This window comes from Babylonia areolata, chromosome 33 (assembly GCF_041734735.1).
Source record: "Babylonia areolata isolate BAREFJ2019XMU chromosome 33, ASM4173473v1, whole genome shotgun sequence".
Classification (NCBI taxonomy): domain Eukaryota; kingdom Metazoa; phylum Mollusca; class Gastropoda; order Neogastropoda; family Buccinidae; genus Babylonia; species Babylonia areolata.
In genome coordinates, this window is record NC_134908.1 from 13,334,840 (window position 1) to 13,355,833 (window position 20,994).

The 20,994-nt window shown below is 41.0% G+C and overlaps 1 protein-coding gene across 2 annotated transcripts in view; it reads left to right on the forward strand.

Moving 5' to 3' along the window:
- Positions 1-7,530: 7,530 nt before the first annotated feature.
- Positions 7,531-20,994, forward strand: part of LOC143277261 (uncharacterized) — a 214,330-nt gene continuing 200,866 nt past the window's right edge. The window contains exon 1 of one of the 2 annotated variants that reach the window (XM_076582044.1): positions 7,531-7,772. The gene's annotated coding sequence lies outside the window, so the exon portion shown is untranslated. Of the gene's footprint in view, positions 7,773-19,732; positions 19,881-20,994 lie in introns of those variants that run through there. The other variant, XM_076582046.1, reaches the window with a different exon arrangement.

The following is a 20,994-nucleotide window of genomic DNA, read 5'->3' on the forward strand; positions in this document are numbered from 1 at the left end:
AGACAAAAACGTTCTGTTTTCACAGTGAGAGAAAGCGTGGGATTGCGAAAAAGCGTGGGCTAACACTCCGTTTGAACTAACAGATCAAAAGAAAACTGAAAAAAAAGTGAAAAAATAACGAGATAGACTGAGGAAAAGGGGGGTGGTAGGGGCGAGGCGGGGCTGTGCTGAAGTGGTCAGTGTTCTCATGCGGAACCAAGCACGGACCAGGTAGGCCGCAGAGCGACTTGAGGTCGTGTGAGAAATAAGCGGATACGTTTTTTTCTGTCACGCGACTCGGGCGGACTGTATGGTGTCTGTGGCCATTCGCTCCTGTGTTAGCCTATTCGTATCCCGTCGGTGTTTACCCCGGGGTCAGGTCTGGTGGCCCAGTGAATCCCGAGGTCTGTATGCAGACTGACCTTGATTGACCCCCGTGGGTAAACTGACCCCATCAGTTGGAGTGGACACCCCCGTGATAGATATGGGAGTCAGTCCAGGCTGGCTGGAAATGATCGCCGGGGACAGATTTTGCCCAGTTTGAACACCGTCAGTAGAACGCCCACACTTGCCCCACACTTGCTTATGATTTGTTATAATGGAGAAGCACAACTAACCACTAACTGTTCGTACTGTAATGTTTTGTGACAGTTATGCAGTAGTGAGACTCTGGCAGGATTTGAACATCAACTGACTACTACAAAACCATGACCAAAAAATACATGATTTTTTCTTTCTTTATTTGTAGTATGCTTCATCTAGACACACACACACACACACACACACACACAAATCACTTCAAGTTCAACAGATGTTCCCTACTGAAGAACCTAAACGTGTTGTGCATCTTGAAAAGATCTTCAACAGGCCCTGTCGGCATCTGCAAGGAAAAATTGGCTGGTACAATTACCATGGCTTGTAGAAATCTCATCGACGTTGATTTCGTGTACCTAGGTTATCCTGTAGTACAAGTCGTGTAGCTATGGTAGTAGTTGGCCGGATTGATGGCTCTTTTGTCCTGTCTACACCCATTCTGTAGTGGTCTATATCACATGCTCTTGGAAGTTTGAACTTGAAATTGCACCTACTATTTCATACATATCATCGATCAAATTCTATAATTATAATTAATTTTCAATTCAAAATTTCATTATGATAATTTTTTTTCATTTCATGGTTTATGGTTATACAGTCTTGTTGGAATACTGCACAAAAAGTAGCCTTTATCTAAAAGAAATCGCCTTTCTGTTATGCAAATATCATGTTGAACAATTCCTTGAACATGGGTCTGTGAACTCAATCAAGTGCCTAATCAACTAATAGACCGTGAGTAATTAAAAAACTAAACGGACTGTTCTTCCAATAATCTGTCTCTACAAAGTCAACGAATTTTGTCACAAATAAGGAGGAGAATAGAAGATCTTTCCGGGATTAACTCACTCCAGACGAATAGTTTTCTCCCTTGCTTTCCCCTGCAGACGACCCATTTGTTACGGTTAGGAAGAAAAATCACAAAAAATACAAAACAACAAAGTAACTGAATGAAACTCCCTGAAATTGACCCACTGACCCCTCTTCTAACGTCGTGTGTACGCCCACCCCTCTCCCTCTCTTCACAGCCCTTAGAAGCTGAGTCACTGTTAGTACCTTCTTGCTGGTAGCATTCTTCACTGCAGATACTTTATTCAACGCCTTCATCATCCTCGTCGATGTCGAAACCTTCAGTTTGAAGCATTTCAATCACTTCAGCAGGAGTAAAAAGCCGCTGTCGTGATCTAGTTTTCTCCAAAGCTTTCCACATGTATCGCCAGCGACGCCATTTTCGATACGTATGCAGATTAGCTTGTCATGTGGGGTACCAAAGTCAGCAGCTGGCCAGCGAGTGCATTGTCACGGAAACCTCACGAAGAAACTTTCCATTCGACCCTTGATACGATACCCCCAGCCTACCCCCCCACCATCGTGTCACCCACGAGGTGAACATCACATGACCTCGATCACAGTTGTATTGTTGTTGTCTTTTGTCTGGATAACTGTCTGGCATGAAAATTAGATTGTCCAGTCGTCACACACGGAGAACACTCACATACACAAACACCACACACACACACACACACACACATCTGTCTACACACACACGTATACGCTCACGTTCGTTAAGGCACACAAATACACACGCATCGAATATGAACGAAAGGAGGGCTTGGTTCAAGAAAAGGTGTCAACATCTTTTTTAAGGCTGGTCCTCTGTGACAGACCTTTACTTCGCCATGCAATGAAATGAAATATGGCTGGGTTGTCGTGGAGACAAACTGTTTCGGTGTCCTGCTGTCTGTATGTCTGTTTTTCTCCCGATGTCTCTGTGTCTGTCTCCCCCCTCTCTGCCTTGTAAAGCAAGGAAAGATTCACCGATATTCTTTAAAACACTTTGTAGATGATGAGGTTGTTCAACAATCATTTTTATAAAACTCTCCGACGCACAAATTAAATCAGTAGGCCTATTATTGCACGGAGCAGAAATATGGAGCCTAACACAACCTACAGCGGTGGAAAATATGCACATCTGTGTACATACATTTGTATTAATGAAATTGTCATCATCGGGACCTCCAATGACATGGTGCATGGCGAAACTGGAGGTCACCCCTTGTATGTTTTTACCTTTGTAGTATGCAATAAATAGGCCAAGATGTTACGGTTAATAAAATATATGAGTCAAGGCTTTCACGAAAATCTTTCAAAATGACCCCGTCACCTCATTGTGATTGCAAGATTTGCTAGGTACTAATATCTCATGTCTGTTAAACTTTATGAGACGGGTTTTTGTTTTGTATGGCCCGGAAACTCTCCGAGTGGTTAATCAAAAGATATTCCTACGGTGTTTCGAGTTTCAAGTGAAGACTAATTGACTGTTACTACCAAAAGTGAAATGAAGATGCTAGCATTAGCCCTTGACTCAGTATATCTACAACGACACATTCAAAACATCCATGAATCTTACTTTACCCTGGTTAACAACAAACATACCGTGACATCCAGATAAGATTTAAACTGGGTACATCTGAACTACAAACGCCCAAAAACATTACACTGCTGTATCAGAGCTACATCTGATGTGCTCACTGTGCAGCAATGCTATTAAAATGGAATAGCATTTACTTTATCACTGCGAAATACAAAACGATGTACGACAGAAACACACCGGTGAAAAATACGTAGTTCACCCTTTGATGACTGGGTTGCAATGTTTAATGCAAGATGAAAATTGCCTCAATGACCTTAGAAGATATATATATATATATTGTGCAAACCGACGCCGTTAATGTTCTCTCTCTCTCTCTCTCTCTCTCTCTCTCTCTCTCTCTCCGTTTTCAGTTCTGAGTTCTCTCTCTCTCTCCCCGTGTGTGTGTGTGTGTGTGTGTGTGTGTGTGTGTGTGTGTGTGTGTGTGTGAGCTGAAGAAAACATAGAGAACATAGAGGGGAGAGGCCTGAAGGAGAATGGCGTGGAAAGACCTGAAGGAGACATGACGGCGGGGAGAGACCTGAAGGAAACATGACGGCGGGTAGAGACCTGAAGGAAACATGACGGCGGGTAGAGACCTGAAGGAAACATGGCTGGGAGAGACCTGAAGGAAACATGGCTGTTGGGAGAGACCTGAAGGAAACATGACTGTTGGGAGAGACCTGAAGGAAACATGACTGCTGGGAGAGACCTGAAGGAAACACGACGGCGGGGAAAGACCTGAAGGAAACATGGCGGCGGGGAGAGACCTGAAGGAAACATGGCGGCGGGGAGAGACCTGAAGGAAACATGACGGCGGGGAGAGACCTGAAGGAAACATGGCGGCGGGGAGAGACCTGAAGGAAACATGGCGGCGGGGAGAGACCTGAAGGAAACATGGCTGGTACTGAGAGACCTGAAGGAAACATGACGGCGGGGAGAGACCTGAAGGAAACATGGCGGCGGGGAGAGACCTGAAGGAAACATGGCTGGTACTGAGAGACCTGAAGGAAACATGACGGCGGGGAGAGACCTGAAGGAAACATGGCTGGTACTGAGAGACCTGAAGGAAACATGACGGCGGGGAGAGACCTGAAGGAGACATGACGGCGGGGAGAGACCTGAAGGAAACATGGCTGGTACTGAGAGACCTGAAGGAAACATGACGGCGGGGAGAGACCTGAAGGAAACATGGCTGGTACTGAGAGACCTGAAGGAAACATGACGGCGGGGAGAGACCTGAAGGAAACATGGCTGTTACTGAGAGACCTGAAGGAAACATGGCTGTTACTGAGAGACCTGAAGGAAACATGACGGCGGGGAGAGACCTGAAGGAAACATGGCGACGGGGAGAGACCTGAAGGAAACATGGCTGTTACTGAGAGACCTGAAGGAAACATGACGGCGGGGAAAGACCTGAAGGAAACATGGCTGGTACTGAGAGAGACAGGAGGGGGGAGAGACAGAGATAGATAGAGAGACACACACAGACAGAGAGAGAGACAGACAGACAGAGAGAGAGAGAGAGAGACAGACAGACAGACAGAGAGAGAGAGAGAGAGACAGACAGACAGACACAGAGAGAGAGAGAGAGAGTATGTGTTGTCGCATACTTATATGTATGTATATATGTATGTATGTATATGTGTATGTGTATGTGAGAGAGTGATTTTAATGGTACACGCCACTACCGCAAACACACACACACAGCACCACCACCACCACCACCACCATCACCATCCAACAACAACAACAACAACAACAGCAGCACCAGCAAAACTCAAGTGTTTTAGAATAAACTATCACATCGCAAGGAGACAGAACAGCTGAATGAGCTGGTCAGCATCTATCGTCACTGAGTAGTGTGTGTATGGGGGGGAGAGGGGCAGAGGGGAGAGGGACAGGGTTGTGTTGTGGGGTTTTATTACTTTGTGAAGCGCCGTCAGCATCTCTGAGAGGGAACAGTGCTGTAGAAAAGCACTTCATCATCACCATCATCTTCATCATAATAACAGTACTACTAATAGTAAGAAAAATGATAACAATAATTATAAAAGATATATTATGATTATATTGATTATTATTACTATTATTATTATTATCATCATAGGATTGATTTAGGGGAAATTGGCAGCCATTGGCTCTGTTGGTTTCCTTTCCCTTCTTTCTGTAGTTGGCGCTCTGAAAAATAAACCAATGGCGACAAATAAAAACTGTTGTTCCATGGCAAAATTATATAAAAGAAATCCACTCTGATAGGTACACAAATACATGCACTCAAGGCCTGACAAGCGCGTTGGGTTATGCTGCTGTCTTGCATCTGCCTAGCAGATGTGGTGTAGCGCATATGGGTTTGTCCGAACGCAGTGAGGCCTCCTTGAGCAACTGAAACTGAAATTGATCTGCTAACTGGTTTTGTTGTCATGACAAGAAACGTGACACCACTTTTACATTTATTTTGCAGTCCGCTAACTCACCAAGCCATGAAATCAGTCCAGTTTCGAGATACCACACACACACACACACACACACGCACGCACGCACACACGCACGCACGCACACACACACACACACACACACACACACACACACACACACACACACACACACAAGAATGAGGAATCAATGTAGGGAATGGTAGATAGACATTGGCAACATTTGCATTGCTTTCTTGTTATCGAAAAAATTAAATGTCAGCTTAGAAAATTCATTCGTGATTTAACACACACACACACACACACACACACACTCTTTCTCCCATTCATTCATTCTTTCTTTTATCATCCTATTATATATGTGCTTTTGAACGGATCTTAGATTTGTTTGTTTCACATTTTGGCTGGAAGGTGTGTTCAATGCAGTTTTCAAATCTGTTCTTTTTCAAGTGTTTTTTTTTTCTGAGTAAAGTGCACTGAACGGCGTCTACCTTGATGTTCAGAATGAGCATCAAAAATTGGTTTTGCTACAGTGATGATGATGATAACAATAATAATAATAATAATAATAATAATAACAACAACAATAACTTTACATTTTGTTGCTTCGTTGAAAATTCAGAGTAAGAAAAATGTTGTTTGGTAGGATCAACCGGGTATCCACAATAGAAGAAAGATATCCAATAATCAAAGATTTAGATAGAAATTAATATGATTCTAGCCTTTTAGTTAAAAAGATCAGTTTCAATACTGAAATTCTGGACAAAAAATAGTTTGAATATACACAGAATAAATAATTATAGCAAAGTCAGCTTAAAATAGTCTGTTGAATTAATGTCGGAAAATATTTTCATAATAAAATTAAAATTGACAATATAAATAATGCCTAAAACTTTGTTGGAAAAGGGTGTTGTTGTGTCCGGATGGTAAGTTTTGACGTGTCGACAGTTTAGAGATGAATATGAAACTCAGACACACAACTTTGAGTTCCCAGGTTGTGTATTGTAAAGATAAGAGTCTAAAACAAAATTAGAAATATCTGTTAACATCATCCATGATACTAATGAATCTAAAAGAAGGACTCGTTTTACAATGACACTTTGGAAAGAGATAGATCAACACCAGCCAAACCGCTGTAATAACTGGGACTAAAAATATTGGATCACTCGCATTCTATAAAACACAGAAAATAGAATAAACTGAGGTAGTTTCAAATCAGAACTGTTCATAGAATCACTGCAACAGACATTACAGATGATGCAAACAGACAATGATAAATGCACAATCTGCAAAACTGTTATACACCTGATCATCTGTTCTGGTCTTCAGTGCAGCGTCGGTCTAAATTTCTGGAAGGAACATGGAAGTTTTCGAAATAACTCTGATAATTTGATTAACTTTAAACTTACCAAAGAACTTCTGATGTAAGTAATGACAAGGCATATGACAAAAATGATGCATTTGACTTTGTCATGCTTTGTGCAAAATGTTTCCTTTAGAAATGCAAATGCAAAGTGTCAGCCCAGAGTTTGCTACTTTTAGACAGTATCTGAAATAAGTGTGTACCAGAAGAGTATGTATAGCTAATTTATATATGCAACAAATCGACTTTCAGCTTTATTGTGTTTCTGTCGGATCGTGCTCTGAGTCATCTTCGAACATTGTCAGCTCCAAATGTTGATTCAAATTAAATAACGAAAACTATTACTAGAATACTCATCCAGAAGTTCCATACTCTCGTGGAATAAGAATAACAGTAATTTGAGAGCATAGATGTTTATATTGTCAACTTGCAAAAAGTTGTTTTCGTTCGTATTCAGTTTCAGTCTTGATTTTTAAGGTCTGCTTATTCGTTTATTCTTTGCTTTTGTGTTTTTAGTGTTTCCGTCCAATCTAATATAAAACTTCACCGTCATTCAGAAAGCACGGCACACACACACACACACACACACACACACACACACACACACACACACGCACACAGATAGAGAGAGGGAAGCAACTGTCCTAACATCACACTGCAAATGCATTTCGTGTTGCCTCCCTTCATCTTCAGGTGGAGTGAACCGCGAAATGTGAGATTCACATTTTGGGTCACGCTCGTCGTCCCAGACCTGTTTGCATGCGAACCTTGGACGACACACACGCTGGTGCACACCGATAAACATTGCAACAGAACGGCATGCAGTTGACTTTCCTGTCACACACCTGGAGGTGGGGCCAGTATTTAAGAAAAGCTGATTCAAAAGTGTTTTCCTCTGCTGGTTAACAAGTTTTGGAGAAGTTTTATGTGGACTCAAGTGTCGTCTGCTACCTGCTTCCTCGAAATGGCGTTCGGCTAGAAAGTAATTTGAAAGGTGGGTTTGCATCTGTTTGTTATGATAGATACCCTCTGATGTTAGTAATGATTATTATGAATGAGAGTTTTATCAGTGCAAGTTTTTAGACTCGATTAACATATTGATCGAGAAATACTGCAGTCCAGACTGGTTTACGCAAAACTAAACCACACCTGTGTTTCATACTGTTAAACAGCCATTTGGTACATTTTTTCGGGTGTGGCAAACACCCGTCCAACACTCTGGGTAAAGAAAAAATAAGAAAATCTGTACCATCATAAATATTTTGTGAGATGGTATGTTTGTGTAACTAGTTCTGTTCATTGACAAGTTAGAAATTGAAAAGAAGTAATTAATTTGGTAGCATTTTTACTACTTCATATAGCAATTTATATGATTGTGGGCCCTCAACAATTCATATGATCAATTTATATGATTGTGGGCCCTCGACAATGAAGAAGAAGAAGCAGCAGCACAAACTTACACTTAACAAATCCAAACCCTCTACATATGCTTGCAGTCACCAGACAGGTGCAGTTTTAAGTCTTTGATTATTTGACTGGAACTTCTGTCTTGTCTGAAATTTCTGTGAACTGTCTTCCCATGCATTACTCTCCTCATCTCATTTTCTCATCCTGTATGCTCCTCCTTTTCTCCCCTCTCCCCCTTCCCCCTCTCTTTTTGCCACAAACACAATTCAATTTTTGAAAATGTTATGAAATATACAAATTGCCCGTGTTACTGTTTTTGAAGACATAAAAAAATCCTCTCCACCTTCTCCCTGCCCAACACTCTTAAGAAAAAATTGTTAAAAACCAAAACATCTTTTAACATTGTAAAGTGTTTTTATGGTAGAAGTGATGTTTACCTACACTAGGACCATTATCTTATTGAGGTTATTCTCTCCCTGCCTAGTATCTCTCTCTGTCTCTGTCTCTCTCTCTTTCCATGTTCAACCACACTGACACAAACCATAAAGATGTATGTTGATATTTGTCTGTTGCACACACACACACACACACACACACACACACACACACACACACACAATTTACCATTGGTTCTAGTAGATCAGTGTGTGTGAGGTAATAATTTAGAATGCCTGTGGAGTTTCCATAGTTTTTTTTCAGCAAAAATTTCAAGATTTTAAAAGATAATATGTAATGGCTATATTTTACTGAAAAAACGTGACCAAATCATGCTTCTGAAAATGGACTTAAATGATGTAAAAACATGAACTAATGGACCATTTGCAAATTTGACGAAGTGGAAAATATCAGTGTACTGGCAGGAGAATTTTAGTTGAACATGGCACCCACTCTTTCCAAATGAGATCATTATAAGTAAGTGAGCAAACCAGTAATGAACTAAACAATTAAATGAAGAGTTATAAATAAATGGCATATTAAAAAGACAAGGAAACTGGTGTATAAAGTAATAAAATCAAAAAGTCTTATTCATTGATCAGTATGTTCTACTTGTGTTGACACAGTGAGGAGAGTAGTATGAAGCATGCAACATGGAGGATTTTTGTTGTTGTCTTTCATTTTTTATGCTTTAACAGCCAATGTGCAAGCACATATATATGTAATGACAGCTTCATTGCAGTGGGTGGAGACTGAATTATTATGTGCTGAAACCAAGACACATTTGATATTGATAGCAACCAGTTCATTAATTACATATTCACAGTATTGTTTAATTGACAGTACATTGAACTTGTTGGAGACTTTACAGTGATGTGTCTTCACATTCTGCGGTACTTGAATCAATGCTAGATCATTCTTGCACAAGAATTCAAGTGTTTAAGATCTACCAGATCAAATGTTGACCATTTCACCTTTGGGAAATCCTCAGACTTGTGCAAGCTGGCTGCAAGCTGTGACACTTACACTGACTGCTGAGAGAAAGATGCTCTGGAATAATGGAAAAAGTCTCTGTCTATCAAGAAAAAAGAACCAAAAAAAAGAGCAAAAAAAAAAGAAAAAAAAAAGAAAAAGAAAAAAAAGTCCACCTGCATCATGTTTTATCTACATAATTGCCCGTGCAAGAAATGACATTTTATAGAATCCTAACCCTCTCCCTAGATGCCCCAACCCCACCCCCATATGTAGGCACTTCTAAGTGTACATTGTTTTTGTACAGAAATACTTCTCCATCTGACCTAGAAATTTAACTTTTGTTTCTGTCACTCTGTGTCTCTCTTTTTTCTCTCATATTCTCACTGTTACTTTATCATTTTCTGTTTTCCCACTGCATTCACCAGCATTTGTTCCACAGTTACTGTTTTTGTTTCCCGATTTTGTAAATGGGCACTTTAATTAGGTTGAATATTTTGGTTTGATTTGGTGGTGTTTATCAGCATTTTAATGTTTTTATTCTGCTATGTGAGGTTATGTAATTGACGGGCGCAATAGCCGAGTGGTTAAAGCGTTGGACTTTCAATCTGAGGGTCCCGGGTTCGAATCACGGTGACGGCGTCTGGTGGGTAAAGGGTGGAGACTTTTACGATCTCCCAGGTCAACACATGTGCAGACCTGCTAGTGCCTGAACCCCCTTCGTGTGTATATGCAAGCAGAAGATCAAATGCGCACGTTAAAGATCCTGTAATCCATGTCAGCGTTCGGTGGGTTATGGAAACAAGAACATACCCAGCATGCACACCCCCGAAAGCGGAGTATGGCTGCCTACATGGCGGGGTAAAAACGGTCATACACGTAAAAGCCCACTCGTGTGCGTACGAGTGAACGTGGGGGTTGCAGCCCACGAACGAAGAAGAAGAAGAAGGTTATGTAATTAAGGGATGATTTGGTTTTTTTAATCATCTGCTGAGAAATGAATCAGAATGGTTGTTTTCGTATCTTGATTTGATACGCACTTATTGAAAACAGAAATGCAAATGAATGCAAATGTCAAACAGGATTTTATTGCAAAACATTCCATCATATAAATGATAGTTGATACTGCATGTTTGTGTGAAATTTGTGCGAAATGACATTTAGAAAATGACAATTTCATTGTCATATATATATATTTTTTAAAACAAAGAGTAAAGACATGATTTTATGAGCAATAACGTATGATTCCTATGAGTTGCAATGACGGCTTGCATTTTTCTATGCAGTGGACTGTTTTCCTGGTAAACAGAAGTTAGCTGGTGAAGGTTGGATCAGGTTGTCTCCCTTCACTGTGTATCCAAAACAGGTTCAGGTGGGGTTGATGTGTGGACTTGAAGAAGGCCACACCATCAGGGAAATGTTGTCCTGCTGCATGCAGGCCTGAGTGACTGGCAATGTGTGGAGGGCGCTGTCTGGTTAAGGGAGGGTGCTGTACAGCATTTTCACTGGAAGCAGGGTTGGACAGGAAGTATTGACACCTGGTCTTTGCTGGTCCCCACATGACTGCAGTGACATCATTTCCTTTCCCAGGGTGGATATTGACAAACTTAGATCTTCAACACTGACTTTGAGTGATGACTCTCTGGATCCTAACACTTGGTCCTCATCCCTGACAAAACTGACAGCAAATCATTTTCCCCAATGAGGATCACATGTCATCTAGAATGAAAAGTGAGCAGTCGTCACTGAAGAGGATTGTCTGCCACTATTGTCTCCAAGACTCCAGCACTGAACAACTTTAGCTCAAAGGATGAGCACCAATTTACTCTTCACAGGTTTGTAGCCTCTGGGCCCACAACAGTCTGGCTTCATTGTCAGTCTGTGGCTGGGAGTCAAGGACGAGTACCAACAGGTCGGTGATATAACTTACTCTTCATGGGTCTATAGCCTCTGGGCCCACAACAGTCTGGCTTTGTTGTCAGTCTGTGGCTAGGACTCAGTAGGAGCCATGAATGGGCTGTGTGCTGGACAGGACATTGGTTTCAGAGGCCTCTGTCTTCCAAATCAGGTTGGTCACAGTGTGGTTTTGGTGTTCCCATAGTCCTTGTTGCTGGACCTGTAGGTCTGACCTGTAGTGTTTCCATAGTCCTTGTTGCTGGACCTGTAGGTCTGACCTGACTGTGGTGTTCCCAAGGTCCATGTTGCTGGACCTGTTGATCTGACCTGTGGTGTTCCTATAGTCTGTGTTGCTGGACCTGTTGCCCTGACCTGACTGTGGTGTTCCCAAGGTCTGTGTTGCTGGACCTGTAGGTCAGACCTGACTGTGGTGTTCCCAAGGTCTGTGTTGCTGGACCTGTAGGTCTGACCTGACTGTGGTGTTCCCAAGGTCTGTGTTGCTGGACCTGTAGGTCTGACCTGACTGTGGTGTTCCCATACTCCGCATTGCTGGACCTGTGGCTGGACTGTGGACAGGACATTGGTTTCAGAGGCCTCTCTCTTCCAAATCAGGTTGGTCGCAATGTGGTCTTGGTTGCTGGACCTGTAGGTCTAACCTGACTGTGGTGTTTCCATAGTCCGTGTTGCTGGACCTGTTGATCTGACCTGTGGTGTTTCCATAGTCCGTGTTGCTGGACCTGTAGGTCTGACCTGACTGTGGTGTTTCCATAGTCCGTGTTGCTGGACCTGTAGGTCTGACCTGTGGTGTTTCCATAGTCCGTGTTGCTGGACCTGTAGGTCTGACCTGTGGTGTTTCCATAGTCCGTGTTGCTGGACCTGTAGGTCTGTCCTAACTGTGGTGGACCCTGCTCTTCAGCTTCGTGGACAGCAGTGGTGCCGGTGAGACTGAATTGCAGCTGCAGGTGATTGTGAATGAGCATTTCCGGTCTTCTTTCTCTCTCGTCTTTCAGCTGTCTCTCTCTCTCTCGGTCCCTCCTCACCCCCCTCCCCACCAGCACCTGTGTTTCTGTGTGTATCTGTCAGTGTTAGTGCAGTTGAGATTTGTGTGCTCTGACAGAAAATGAGCAGGAGCAGACTGTTGTTTAAGGAAGAAACTGTGGACTTGCATTTTGATGGGCTTTTCACGTTTTTGCGTTTTCTTTTTATATCTATATATATCTATATCTCTGTAATCTGCCTATACCTGTCTGTCTGTCTCTCTCTCTTAGTCTCTATATATCTATCTGTTAACAGTTTCGATCCGTATTCACCTGGTTACTTTTTTCTGTCTCGTAATGTGTGTGTGTGTGTGTGTGTGAGAGAGAGAGAGAGAGAGAGAGAGAATGGGTAAGTGTGACTGAAAGGGAGTTTCGTATGTGGCTAGTGTGCGCATGTCAGTGTTTATTTTTACTATTCCCATCCACCATGCATCTGTGTGTGTGTGTGTGTGTGTGTGTGTATGTGTGTGTGTGTTCCAGTGATTTTGTTGTTATAACTGAACCTTCTGTTGCTGCAACCTGCCCCTTGACACCTCACTCATCCCGTACATCCCCAACGACCCTGAACAGTCGAATCCTGACATGTAATCGGTCAGTTTGCCTGATCCTCAACAGGGCTCCACTGGGTCCCTCCAACAACGAAACCGTCTTCAAACCAAGACCCAGGCACTGAACGACCTATGGTCGTTAACAACACACCCTCTTCAAACCAGGCACTGAACAAGCTATTAGGTCGTTAAAAACAACAAACCCTCCACAGTGGATGAGAGGCCGTTGGCGAGGTAAGCGCCGCAAGCTGTGCAGAAAGCTTCCGTTCAGTTTTGACATGATTAATTTTTGCTTGGTTTGAGACTTCGATTACCTTTTCTCTATAGCGCCTTTTCTGTGGCGTGAGATAATACACGATATGAGCCGCTCGTCCGCAAAAGGTGTGAAAATGGGAGATTTTCCTCACCGTTTAGGAACAGTCATGGTGGTGACGGTGTATGCACGTTGTTGGCTGCAGTCTGCCACCACGTTCCCTACTCTTCTTCCACAGTATTCTGTCTGCACCACCACTCCTTGTCTGTATATCTGTCTGTCTGTCTGCTAGTTCATCTGTCTGTAATATCGATTGAAAAATGATTTCAAAGTGTGTGTGTGTGTGTGTGTGTGTGTGTGTGTAAGCCGTCACATTACAGTGTTACTCAGTGAATGCCACGTGCATTCATTCAATGTCAGCCCTCCCTTCCCTCACACGGCAACTCCTAACCACACACGCACTCCCGTTCCCGGATCAGCCTTTGACATGGTCTGTTTTCCATGAACAGTTTACCTAACACCTTAACACAGCGAGCATTCAGGGGTCACCCCCACCTGGGTACTTGATTAAGTTGTTGCTTCTTTACAGTTGTGTGGAGCACGGTCGTGCGTACTTGAAAGCGGATTGACTGGATTTTGCGAAGGGTGTATTCACAAAACGTCAACGCGTTAAGATGCGTAGATAAAATGTGAGTTTTCCTGTTGGGGGACCTGTGATAGAACTCGCAAACATTTGGACTGCAAGCTCGGTGCTCCAGTCAGCCACTGACTGTATAGTAAGCTGTTCTCTTCATTCAGCTTTACGCATTTCATTTTTGGTTTAAATAATCTTTAATTATTCAACAATACACATGATTACAATGCAATGAATGACAATAGAGCATCAACAAGCTTAAAGCTTATACTGTGCTCACAACGTTGCACTTCAATTTTATCATGACGGCTGATGAACCATATTATGACTTGTATCAAATAACATTCATAAACAGTAAGTAATGAAATAATGAAATAAAACAAATAAACAAACAGTACATAATATAGTAAAATAATGCTAATATCAATATTAACATGAGATTAAATTTATTATCACCAGAGTAATTTGCCTAATAGAAGAAAAACATGAAGAAGAAGAAGAAAATTTAGAAGAATGGTGGGTAAGGTGGTGGGGGAGGGGGGACAGAAGGGAGAGGAGAAATTCTAACCGATCATTGGCCAATCCATTCAACTTTGAATATTTGGTCAGTCAAATAAATCCAATATATATTTTACGAATAGAATCATGTTGTACCCTTTCTTCACAATACTTTCTAAGCTAAAATCTATTTGAATCGGAGATAAACTGGTGAACAGTTTGAAATATGAATATATTGTATGATTTTGGAGAACAGGATCTCCATGCAACAGAGTTTTAACGTGAATGTAGTTTCGAGATAAATTTAAGATTGTGTTTGCCCAAGCCATATGAAAGTCTTGACAAAATAATAAATAATGTTCAGCAGTTTCGCTTGCAGTGCCACAAGCACAAAGTGGGTCGTTTATTAAATGTCTGTTGAACATATCTTCTCTTAAGTCACTAATCCCTAGACGAAGTCGACAGTGGATGATTTGTTCCTTCCATTTACCAAAGTAATAATAGCTAGGCACTACAGCATCGTTAGCACACAGGTAATGTTTAAGCTGGCTTAAGGAATTGCTGGTTTTAACATAATCAGGTAGAGAATTCCAGAGATAAGTAGTAGATGGTATGAATGATTTCCGATAGAGTTCTGTGTGAAATCTTGGAACGGTGCGTTCCAATGACCTGCGTCTATGGTAAGGGTTATTGTCTGAAACAAGACCAGGAACAAGATCATTTAGGTAGTTAGGGCATAGACCGTTAACCATCTTGAAATAATGCACAAGTTTGTGTCTTTTCCTTCTTTCCTTAAGTGTACAGAACCCTGATTCTTGGTATATTTTTTGGTGGCTTGTCCCACGAACAGCTCCAGTTATGGTTCTTAATGCTTCAAGCTGTAAATTTTCCAGAGAATCTGATTGTGCATCTGTGCAATTATCCCAGACAATATCAGCATAGTCAAAATGTGGTAATATGAATGATTTGTACATGATTTCTAATGCTCGCCTATTTAACTTGTACTTATACGTCTTAAGACAAGAAACCAACATAGTTACAGCATTGATTATACTTTTAATATGTTCCTCCCATTTACAGTTGTTTTGGAGTATGACGCCTAGATGTTTATGTGTGTCTGTACTTTGTAATGGTGTGATGCCAAAAGTAAGAGGTAAAATTGTGTCAGTGTTTCTAGAAAAAAATTAATAACTCTGTTTTCCCCTCATTAAATTTGACTTTCCATCGCTTAGCCCAAGAATCTATCTTTTCTAAGTCAGAATTGAGTGTTTGTGCATGGATGTTTGGGTTGTTTAGTGCTAAGGACATACTTGTATCATCTGCAAATAGCTTAATGTTTGAATGGATGTCGTGTACAATATTGATATAGATAAGGAATAATAGTGGATCAAGTACAGAGCCTTGAGGAACACCTGTGGGTATTCTTTTGTAATCAGACTTATCACTCTTTATAACAACTGCTTGGATACGGTTAGAGAGGTAATCGGAAAACCAGTCAAGTAATTTGCCTCGTATGCCATTCGCTCTTAACTTCAGAAGAAGTCCCTAATGCCAAACTCGATCAAAAGCTTTAGATATATCAACGTACACAGCCTGGGTTGTGACCCCATTATCAAAAGATGAGCATAAGTCATTATAAATATAGAGCAACTGATCTACTGTCGAATCACCAGGAATAAAACCTAACTGGGAAGGAGACAAAATATGATTTGATGAAAAAAACTTGTAAACTTGCTTTTGGATGCATCTCTCAAGGACTTTACCAACACAGCTAAGTAAAGAGATTGGACGGTAATTACTACAAAGTTCCTTCGAAGCTTTTTTATGCAGAGGATTTACATGTGCTGTTTTCCATATCAGAGGAAATTTTGATTCATGAAGGCTTCTGTTGAAAATCCTAGTTAGTGGGTCTAGAATGGCTGGCAATGAGGCAATTAACAATCTATTATGGACAAGATCTGGCCCTACTGCTTTATTTTTATTTAGATTTAGAATAACACCTTCAACATCAGAAGTAGTAAGCGCTGTGTCTGTAAGTTCTAAGTCGAGGAATGGAATATCAGGTAAATCTTTTTCGCTGTCTTCAAGAGTGGATTGTGAAATAAAAAAGTTGTTAAAAACATCAACTTTATATTTGTTTTTATAATAGACAATACCATTAGATATAATAGGGGGAATTTCATCTGACCCAACACCTTTCTTTCTCAAAAATGACTTAACAAGTTTCCACCATTCTTTTGTTCAAAATTGGATGAAGTTGCTATCTTATTTTCTAAATTGGTGATATACTCAAGCTGTCTTTGTTTTTCTCTATATGTAACATAGTTCCTAAAACGCGGAAATTGTTGCCAGTCTTCTGGTTTGTTAGTTTGTTTAGCTGATTTATGAATTATTTTACGTTCCTCTATTCGCAGCCTAATTTCATCTGTCATCCAAGGGACATCATTTGGACGTACAGTGATAATCTTCGTTGGCATACATTGCTTTGCTTTATCCATTATAATATTTGAAAACGTTTCCGCACTTTTGTCAAATGTTTTATTATTGGTCACTTCATCCCAATTAACCTGGTGTAGGAGATTGCAAAATTTATATGTATGTAACTTATTGTAATTAAAAATTGTTCTTTTAAATGACTGTTCTCTAACTACTGTATTCTTGACAACCATGTAAGGTACACTATGGTCACTGCAGATAGCAGGCATGACATCTGTTGATTTGATCATACTGGGGCTTTGAGTAAGTATAAGATCTAAGCATGAACTTGTTACTTCGGTAATCCTCGTTGGTTCATTTATTAACTGCTTAATATGATAGCGATTCAAAATATCTACTAAGTGGGGTGATGGTATTGTTAGGAAATCAGTATTAAAATCACCAAGAATCAAGAATTTGTTTGTGGTGTCATTGGCTCTGCGTATGCTTTCTTCGATCAAATTCCAGTAATTAGCATTGGAGTTAGGTGGACGATAAAAAGATCCAGCTAATAAACTTATTTGATCTAATTTTGTCTCAACCCATACAGCTTCTAAACCGTTTACATGAAGGTCATTGCGAGGTTTACAATATGAATTATTTTTCATATAAATAGCAACACCGCCATGTGGATCGTTTGTTCTGTCACATCTAACAGGTGGATGGAAGTTTATAATGTGGATGGAACTATTGCTGTCTAAATCTGAAAGCCATGTTTCAGATACTGTGATAATATCAAAGTTACCATACTCAGCTTCTAATAAATCAATCTTATTTCTCATACTGCGGGTATTTACATGCATGATACTGAGGTCCGTGTTATTGTTTGGGCCTGGATTGGTTTCTATGTCACCAGACAAAAGCAGTAGCAACTGTTGGACCAGAGTAAAACATTTAAACAGACTGTCATTACTTCTTGGCTGCCTCATGCCACAAGAAGACGCAAAGTTTTTCTTTAAAAGATTGCTGTACTCACTTATATTGCATTCTGAAATAAGAAAATGATCAAAAACAGAAAGAGTTATAATGTGCGGGTACTCCAGAAAAAACATTATGAAGAATTGTAAGATGACTGACTTGTTTACAAAAGATAAATGTCAAGTTTTGACCAAAGCTGTTGTGAAATACAAACCAACCCTAGCACGGTATATGTTCAAATCTACAGGCATTTATGTAATCGAATTCTATAAAACAGAAAACATGAATGTGACTAGGGTCGGTAGACATGGGTTATTTGAAAACTCCCCCCTCTCTGTAAACAGAAGGTAACTTAAATAACCACCACAAAAACATGTAAAATGATCAATCAAAAAAGACAGTTTACAATCTGAGTAAGGAAAAGGCAAGAATGAATATTTACAAGGAAACGTATTTCCCATAATCTCATCTCATCTATCCCTTGACCCGTGGGTGGGTCGTTGGGGCACCATGGATGACTGCCTGGTCAGCTCGCGCCACCTGCCTCGGTCCTCAGCGGCCCTTTGAGTTGTGGCAAATGGCAGGCCCGTCCACTCTTTGATGTTGTCCTCCCACCGCTTTCTCTGTCTGCCTCTCTTCCTCCTTCCTTGTACGGTACCCTGCAGGATGGTCTTGGCTAGGCCGTCTGATCATGTGACGTGTCCATACCAGCGGAGCTTGCGTTCCTTCACTGTGGTTAGCAGGTCTTTGAATGGGCCAGTGGCGTTTTGGACTCTTCTTTTCACTTCCTCATTTGTGATGTGGTCTTTGTATGTAATGTTCAGGATCTTGCGGAAGCATCTCATTTCCAGGGCCTGGATTCTTCTCTGGAGTTCTGCAGTGAGGGTCCAGGATTCGCAAGCGTATAGAAATATTGAGAAGATGAGGGAGCGCATTAGTCTGATTTTGGACGAGAGGGAGATCTTTTTGTCCTTCCATATAGTCTTCAATCGACTCAGTGCGGCAGTAGTCTGCACGATTCTGGACAGGACCTCTGGTTTCGAACCCTCGTCTGACACAATGGCACCCAAGTATTTGAAGGAGGAGACTTCTTCCAGTTTTTCACCGTTTACGTGCAAGTTGGACGTTACGCCTTGGCTGTTGTTGGTCATAACCTTGGTCTTATCGGCACTGATCTCCATGCCATAGGCTGATGATGTCTTGTCAAGTTTGTGCACGAGTTCTTCGAGTTCTTTCTCTTCTCCTGCCAGGCCATCAATGTCATCGGCAAAGCGCAGGTTGGTGATGACTCTGCCTCCAATGCTGACAGTTCCCACATGATCTTCCAGGGCGTCAGTCATGATCCTTTCAAGAAAGAGGTTGAAGAGAGTGGGAGAGAGTAGACAGCCCTGTCTGACTCCGACCGTGGTTCTAAACCAGTTACCCGTTTTACCATTGAAGAGGACTGCACTGGTTGCTCTTTCGTATAGGTTCTGTATGGCTTGGATGATGTCTTCACTGATGTTGAATTTGTGCATGGTGGCCCATAAGGCAGCGTGCCATACCCTGTCGAACGCCTTCTTGAAGTCAATGAAGATGTGGTAGAAGTCTCTTTGGTGCTGGAGATATTTCTCGCACAGCAAGCGCAGGTTGAAGATTTGTTCTGTTGTGCTTCTTCCTGCTCTGAAGCCGGCCTGCTCTTCGGCGATGATCATTTCTGCTTGCGGCTTCAGTCGGTTGAGAAGGACCTTTAGCATGACCTTGTTGGGGTGGCTGATTAGGCTGATAGTGCGGTAGTTTTTGCACTGTTGTAGATTGCCCTTCTTGGGGATTGTGATGACCAGTGATTGTGTCCAGGTGGTTGGCCACTCTCCCGTCTGCAGGATCTTATTACAGATGGTGGTGAGGGCATCAATCACCGCTTCGCCTCCAGCTTGAATCAGTTCGGCGGGAATGTTGTCGACGCCAGCTGACTTCCCTGCTTTCAGTGTCTTCACTGCTGCCTCTACAGTCTACTTCTTCCCGAAGAATTGGCTGGCTGTCGTTGTTGGTTGGTGTATATATATATACACGCACACACATACATACATATATATAATTTTACAATTTTACTCATATCAATTCACACACACACACAATTTTACTCACATATCAATTCACACACACACACACACACACACACACACACACACACACACACACACACACACACATGTGCACATGCATACACATACATATACATACACACATATACATACACACACATATAACTACATACACATATACATGCATACTTTCATATACATACACATTACACACAGCTACATATATACACACACATGATCTATGCATACATACTTACATACATACATACAATCAACAGGTAATTGATGTCCAATTTTAAATCACAAAACCCAAAAAACAGGTTGCTGAAACCATGTTCAGCCTGTGGAAACTTGCACAGTACCATTAATGACAACACTAGCACTATGCAGATTAACACAGACTAAAGTAAAACTACATCTGGTTTCAAACATTTCTCTCAGCTAAGTTTCTCCATGTCAGAATAAAGCCTCATTATAATTGTGTCATTTTTAGAAAAAAAAGGGGGGGGGGGGGTCAAAACCACCAATCACCTTGAATGGACATGGGAAAGTCACATTGTAAACTTACATAAACCTGTATACACACACACACGCGCACACACACACACACACACACACACACACATGTATATGTATATATATATATATATATATATACATATATACATACATATACGTACACATATATATATACACACACATATATATACACATATATATAATTTTACTCACATATCAATTCACACACACACGCACACACACACACATATGTGCGCATACATACACATACGTATACATACACACATATGCATACATACATATAACTACATATACATATACATGCATACTTTCATGTACATACACATTACACACAGCTACATATATACACACACATGATCTATACATACATACATACATACATACAATCAACAGGTAATTAATGTCCAATTTTAAATCATATATATATATATATGTATTTATATAAAAACAAAAAAACAAAACAAAACAAAAAACAACAACAAAACAAACAAAAAACAAAACAAAACAAAACAAAACAAA